This window comes from Cyprinus carpio, chromosome A3 (assembly GCF_018340385.1).
Source record: "Cyprinus carpio isolate SPL01 chromosome A3, ASM1834038v1, whole genome shotgun sequence".
Classification (NCBI taxonomy): Eukaryota; Metazoa; Chordata; class Actinopteri; order Cypriniformes; family Cyprinidae; genus Cyprinus; species Cyprinus carpio.
The window spans coordinates 18,196,404-18,204,527 of record NC_056574.1 but is presented as its reverse complement, the minus strand read 5'-3'; the positions used below and the strand labels follow the sequence as shown (position 1 = coordinate 18,204,527).

General features: G+C 37.2%; 1 pseudogene; it reads right to left on the bottom strand.

The window, feature by feature from the left end:
* Positions 1 to 510: 510 nt before the first annotated feature.
* The window catches only part of LOC122138726, a 10,184-nt pseudogene continuing 2,570 nt past the window's right edge, over positions 511 to 8,124 (bottom strand).

Here is an 8,124-nt window from a genome sequence, read left to right as displayed (position 1 = left end):
CATAGCTACTGAACTGACCTACCCCATTGATTCACAAGTTAATTTGGAGTAACTTACATTTTAGAGTCAAAAATCCTGTTTATTCTATTTTTGTTCCTTAAATGAAAATAGTTCCAAATGCATCTTCGAGCAATGAGTGAATCAGTATGTTTTGAACAAACCAGTTAAGTAAATGATTCAATGAATCAATCATTAAGATGCTCGATTGTTGCCACCTACTGGTATAATGATATAACTTGCAGAAAGAGTCTGAAAAATCCCTATGAAACGCTCAAGAACAGTGAAATGATACAAACACTGAAAAGTCCCAGTGGACTTTTATTTGGACTGTATACCTAATTTGACACTATGTCAGGATTCAACTGTTGTATGGAGCTTAAATTATGTCAATACTATTTGAATTTAAATTGTGTAAATTTGAATTATTCACAAGTGTCATTAAACAAAACTGAATATTATGTGGCATTTAACAGTTTTTCTTTCTTTTTTTTTTTACTTGAATATTGAACATTTGAAATTTAACAAAATGTAACATTTTGGCCAATTACTACGGCGACCGGGAGGGGACTTGTTAGGTACACTTAGTTTTGTCATGGCCACTACATATTAACTCGTGGGTAACATGGTAATATGTCGTGGCCTTGAGATCATTTTGTGGAAATCCTTATGTCTTGGTGCGACTTATGTTGAGGGAACGAAAGTGCTTAAGTGGGTCGGTATGGACTGCACTTCTATATTTTACTTTTAATCATACCGGCACTTTTTCATGCGTATATAGGCTTAATTTGTAACTTAATTTGTAATTTTAATATGCATTTTGATATACATATTTAATATACATGCATACTTTTCACATTCTTACAGTGTGTTGAAAAGAGCTTCATGAACTTCATTCATAAGAAATCATATGACAACAACTTTTCCATAACAATATAACAGAACAGAGATAAAAGTACAAAAGTACAAAAAATATTTTTATATAATAATCTAAAAATATAGTTTCATATTATGAAACACTCTTCCAAAAATTTAGTGGTACAGCTTGAGGTACTTGTTAGTTAGTCAGTATTAGAACTGAACCACTCAAGAGACATTTCCATAAAATGCCAAGCTGCATAACATCTCCATGCTTCATCTGCTACAATGTAAATGTACGTAATATTTAATAATGTTTGTAACATCCAGTTACAAACATTATTAGCTCTGCACTTGTAAAATCATACAGTGTAATTGTACAGTGTAAGAACATCAGGCAGCAGCTTCATGGTGTGAGATAACAATAGAGACCTTAAATGTTCACATTTGTGCACTAAAAATGAATTATGTGCCCCACAAAAGATTTTTATATTGTATGATTACACACATTCACATTCATCTCAAAAGACTCAGTTGATGCCTTGAAAGATTTTAAGAGCTGTAAGTGCCAGCAAGAGGACTGAAATGGTAAAACAGAAGGAAGAAGATGCTTGTGGCCCACTAGAGGCACTTTGGAGTGGCTTGTTTGCTGCTGCACTTGTAGTTGAACTTGCACTTGTAGTTGAACTTGTGGAGTTTGTGGCTTTTGTAGGGAAGGAACCCACAACAGATGTCAGGAATGAGGCAAAGCTGGAGGTTTTAGTGAAGACCTGGACATCTTGAGCGCGAGCAGAGCGGGATGCTAGAGTGCTGTTGCTGGAGCTTGTGTTAGAGCTGCTGCTGCTGCTTGAAATACTAGTCTGTATGCTGCTCTGCAATGTCAAAACAGCAGCATGGATCCATGACTGACCCAGCTTACACATCAGCGGACCACCCTGATCACCCTGAGAGAGAATGAGAGAACTCTTTACTGAATGTTACACATTTCTTTTACTTTTATATTTACTTTTATTCAGCTAGGATGCATTAAAGATTTTTGTTACAAAGGTTTTTTTTTTTTTTTTTTTTTTTTTTTTTTCTCACATAATTGCTGTTGTTTTGGACTTTCTATTTATTAAAGAATCCTTCAAAAAATTATTGTGGTTTCCACAAAAATATTTCAACATTGACATTTAAATTTTCAACATTGAAAATAATAATAAAGTTTTTTTTGAGCAGCAAATATGCATATTAGATATTAGAATGATATCTGAAGGATCACATGACACTGAAGACTGAAGTAATGATGCTGAAAATTCAGCTTTACATCACAGGAATAAATTACAATTTAAGTTATTGTAAAAATATTCCACATAATGACTGTTTTACTGTATTTTGATAAAAAAAAAGAAGTGTGCAAAAGAGACTACTTAAAAAAATTCTACCCCCCCCCCCACCCAATTCTAAACAGTAGTATACATTAAGAACACTTTACAATAAAGTTCCATTTGTTGAAATTAGTTAATTCAGTAGCATTTATCAATGTTCTTTGTTAATTCATATTTGTTCATAATGCATCAACTAATGTTAATACAAACTCAAATGTATTAGTAGTATATGCAGAAATCAACATAAACGTAGCTTGATAATATCTATCTTATCTAGTATTGCTCATATTAGTTCATGTTACCTAATGCATTATCTAATAATAATTAATTAAACCAAACTGTAAATACACTTCCTTCCCAGAAGCCTCAGTTTACTGGTATTTAACAATTTCTTTTATTACCTGTAAGTACATTTATTAAAAAATAATACAAAAAGTTGTTCTGTTTTTAAACAGAATTAACTTACCTCCTGTAAGTTCAAGGAACTTGTACAAATACTGTTGTTTGAGGATGAGTTTCCACAACTCACAACAGAGGTCTGGAATTCCTGAAGAGTCTGACTTACTATAAAAGGAAGAAAACTTAAAATTAATGACAATGAAAAATATTAAAAATAATTTTTAGCAGTTAGCATAGTGTTTCAAAGCATTCACACCTCCTGCTCCTGAGCCCCATCCTGCCGCCCAGCACTGAGTGTTAGCGCTGAAGGTATTGTCTCCCATGTCCACACATATAGGCTGAATGAAATTTGTGAGCTTTGGTGCGACAGCCAACTGCAAGACTGCAACATTTTCACCTGTACCACTGCTGAGTGTGATATTCACCACTTGTGTAGAGACCTCAGTGGAGTCGGAGCCATTCTGATTCAGACGGCCCAGGATCACAGTCCAGTGAGAGGCATTGGTGGATCTAAAAGAAAAAGGAACTCTGTTGAATCAAATTATTTTGATTTCTCATTAAATGTTTTTGTTTTTGGTGTTTAAGTGGTATTACCTGGTAAAGCAGCTGGCAGAGCTCATGACAAACCGTTCAGCAATCAGCGTTCCTCCACAAACGTGACTGCCGTTAAACTGCAGGCTGGCCATCCATGGCCAAACACCCGGAGATACGAGAGAGCTGTTTCCTCCAACACGGGTGTTCAGTTTGGCACTTCCACACACTACAGCTACAGTAACACAGAAAGAGAAAGTGAATGAATGGCAGAGTTTATCAGTGGAACATTCACATGATTTGTTTTCATTCTTTCATACACTGGAAAAATTATTTTGAAACAATTTTCAGTCAGAAATACAATGCTAGTAAATTTCACAACTAATTACAAGTAAACAGCAAAATAACATGAAATGGAACATAAAATTTTGAAGCAGAAAGAAAGTTTTTATTTTTTATTAGAGTTGATAGCTGAACATAGTTAATAGCTTAAAGAGCTAATAAATAAATAAATAAATAAAAATGACTGCATTTGGTATGCTTAGGCTTCACGCTCCATTAGCATAGAAAGCAGTCTAATTCACTGGGAGTTATGTCGCAGAACAGGCTTTCTGGCCATTGTTCAAATAAGTAAGATTTTCAAGTTCTGTTTCTGCTTTTACTGTAACTCATTAATGATGAGCTGACAAATAATGAACTTGAGAACAAGAAGGACTCCATCTGGAAATGACTAGGAATATCGAATACAGTTTTCGGGTCCAAGCCTCCACTACATTTAAAGTGTTAACCTGTTTTTAACCTGTTATCGTTCCACTGTACCGCCGCAGTATGCTGCATAGTTTGGAGTTGCTAACTTATTTGCTAAGTTGGAATGCTAAGGTTAAGATAAGCTTTTAAAACTCATGGTGTATGCTACAGTCTTTTCACATTTAAATCAGTGTGTTACTTGCAGATTCTTTGTGATTAATTGTGAAATTTACTAGCAATGTGAAAATTGCTTCTACACCATATTTTTTACATGCTTTCAGTAGTACTGCCCCAGCACACAGTGAGTGTATATTAGAACTGTTTGTAGTTAGCTTTTTGAGATCTTATAGAGAGAAGCACCATTTACCTTTGAAATCAAGTATACATTTAAATGCACAAAAGTCCAAGGACATGTAACTAAATGGACAATGTGTATGAATGGTTTATTGGGAATCTATTTGACTTACTGAAAGAATCTTACGTGCGATGGTTGTAGTTGTTGTAGTTGTAGCTGTAGTGGTGGCAGTGGTTGTCGTAATGGCAGGCACATCAGGACAGCTTATTGCCAGGTCACCGTCGTACCATTGGAGGTGAACGTAACAAAGCCTGGCTGTTTGTGGTGATCTGCTCATTGATCCAGGTCTGGTATTTAGACACTCGGGCATACACACCAGGCAAGTTAGCTGAAGCACAACCATCGCCGAAGCTCACAACTCCAGACTGGACCCAGACTGAGCCCTGTTTTGCTGACCAAAGGACCGCCAGAATCACCCTGTAGGATGAAGAAAATTTAGTGACATGCTTTTTTTGTATTCTATTCTGCACATGTCAGTTGTAGTTCACAGGTGTAATTTGTAATATGAAGGAATAATGGGAAAATAACATTCAGTTATTTAAATTTTGCAAACAAAAATATTGCCTTTATATCACACTGCTTCTCACATTAGGGATGGGTATTTTATGAAAACATAAAGATATACAGCTGCCTTTATATTTTGAGGCAGGGGATCCTTCATATTGGGGATCCCCATGTCATTAAAAAGTTAGAAAACCCCTGATCTATACAACAGTCTCACCTCAGTCTTCATTACGGTACAAATTTCAGGAACATTTTCTATACATTTTCTAACATTATCTAGTCACTGACTGTGCAGGCAAGAGCTCAGATATTTGAGTTTTTGCAATGAACCAGACAGTGTTTTTGAAAGTGACTCACTAAGTTGAATTCAAAGTTTAAGAAACACCCTTTCATTATTATTGATATTTTCACACTGAGGAATATTTGCAACCCAATCAAAGCTATGAAATAACCAAAATGGATGTATAAGAGATGTTACCTGACAGGAGTCCTTTCCCTCCTTCTAGTGTCCGGCGCATATCATGTTGTCCTGTGATCGCCGAGACTCCATTAAGACACTTACACTGCCTGTTTTGCCAACAACAGGCACTGTCCACTTCCTGTAGGAACTTGAGTGAGGGCAGGGAAACTGTGAAAGACATTAAATGATCAAATGTGCATCAGCCCTGCAATAATACAGTATGTTGTGTATAATCAAGGTTGCAGTAAAATTAAAACCTTTACCGTTTGGTCCGAATTTTTTTTCCCCATCCGGTGACCCCAGCTTACAGTGCTGCTGAAGAATGTACTGTTTGCTGAAGCCAGACAGACTGGTCTGATAATAGTTAGTAAATGAAACCGGTGAAGACAGAATGCCTGAAGGGGCGATGTCGTTGTCATTAGTGCTGCTAATGTAGCCTGGATGTTTTATGATTTGAGAGACACTCATGGACACTTCGTTTGCATTTGTTCCTTCCTGTGTCTGTCGGCCCAGGTACACAGTTAGGCCACTGAGTGAAGTACTAGAATACGGTGGGAGAACAAGTGTTAGGCATTCACCACATCCACTGAATGATAGGTGATTTTTTTTTTAAAAAATATAATTGCAAGGGGTGCTCTGTGATAGTTTACTCTTTAAAAGCAGTGAGCTGCAGTCAGAACCCATTCATTGTTGATTGAGTGACTCACCCAAAAATGTCCATCGCCCCTGTGAAGGCTGGCCCTGCCATGGCCAAGCACCAGCTGATGCATTCTTGTCCTCCAACTATCCTTGTGTTGAGAGGTGTTCTGCCACACTCTGACAATGACAATAGAAAATTAAACACATTTTAGACAAACATTTGGTCACATCAACATTTTTGAATAGGATTTGGCTATTTAAATTATGTGGTGAAAAACTAGTTGCCATTCAGTTTTCGGGTCCAAGCCTGCACTCCATTTAAATTGAGAATACAATTCCAACAGCTGTTTATGAGCACTATTCATGAACAAATTTAATGTTAGCATTCCACTGTAATACCTGCCCGCGGTACACTGCATATTTTTGAGAGTTAACTTTGTGACATACAACAACTCCAAATAGTTTGGAGTTGCTATCTTAGTTGCTAAGTTGGAATGCTAAGGGTTAAAATAAGCTTTGAAAAACTCATGGTGTATGCTACAGTCTTTTCACATTTAAATCCGTGTTTTACTTGCAGTTTCTTTGTGATTAATTCTGAAATTTACTAGCAAGGTGAAAATTGCTTCTACACAAATTTTAGTTGACCAAACGTGCCATTTCCCCAGGACAAATGTCCTGGCCAGGATTTCTATATTGCGCCTAAAAAATCCAGGTTTTTGGCCTTTGGTTTTTCCTGTTTTCATACTTAATGAAGGTAATGATCGTTTGACCAATAACATGCAGACATTGTACATAATCGACCAATCGTGGTGCGTGAGAAGGTGGGATCTACAGAGAGTGGTCAAAGCGATGCCAACAATACGTGTAATATATTAGTGTTCGACTTGAAGCAGCACTGAGCATACCGATCGGTGCTATGACATCAAAATACCGTGAGAGCGATTCACAAGCACAAGAAGCCGTCTGCTCTCTAGAGCTCTCTCCACACTAGATTTGTCATACACAATTGTGGTCTGCGCAGTGCAAACAAACCCAAAACATGGCATATTTTAGACAATATAGAAATCCTGGCCAAGACGTGTCCTGGGAAAATGGCCACATTTGGTCACCCTACCATATTTTTACATGCTTTTCAGTAGTACTGCAGCACCACAAGTGAGTGTATATTAGAACTGTTTTGTAGTTAGCTTTTGAGTTCTTATAGAATGTATGGACCCGGAAATGCTGGTGTGTCCCACGTCAGACTTAACAAGTTCTAAAATAAAACACCAACTACTTTTTTGGTTGATAAATTAATATCTCAGTAAAAATGCTTCACAATTTAGAGAGATGAAGTCTATTAAGGGCTTTGAAAGATTTTACTGAGTGAGTGAGCCTATTACAAATATTTGTTTAGAGCAAAGTGAAAGCACCATTTTATCTTTGAAATCAAGAATACATTTAAATACACAAAAGTCCAACGTACATGTAACTTAATGGACAATGTGTATGAATGGTTTCTTATTGGGAATCTTATTTGACTTGAAAGAATCTTACGTGCGATGGTTTGTAGTTGTTGTAGTTGTAGCGTGTAGTGGCATGCAGTGTGGTTGTCGTAATGGCAGGCACATCAGGACAGCTTATTGCCAGGCTCCCGAGTGTCGTGTAACCATCCACCATCGGAGGTTGCACGTAACAAACAAGCCTGGCTGGTTGGTGGTGATCTGCTCATTGATCCAGTCCCCCCCCCCCTTCTGGTATTTAAGACACTCGGGCATACACACCGGGGCAAGTGTAGCTGAGCACAACCATCGCCGAAGCTCACAAGCTTCAGACTGCGACCAGACTGCAGCCCTGTTTGGCTGACCCAAGTACCGCCAGAATCACCCTGTAGCGATGAAGAACAATTTAGTGACCTGCTATGTATTCTATTCTGCACATTTCAGTTGTAGTTCACGTTCCACAGGTGTAATTTGTAATTCATGACGGCATAATGGGACAAATAACATCATTATAGTAATTTGGCAACAACAACATATTGCCTTTATATCACACTGCCTTCTCACACTAGGGATGACAGAGCTTATTTTATAAAAACATAAAGATATATAGCTTGCCCCTTATTATTTTTGCAGGAGGAGGATCCTTCATATTTGGGAACCCATGTCATTAAAAGTTATAGAAAAACCTCCTGAATCTATACTAACAGCTCCCCTCATACGCTCCTTCATTACGGGTAACAAAATTTCAAGGACCATTTTTCTATACTAGGACAAATGCGTTTAATG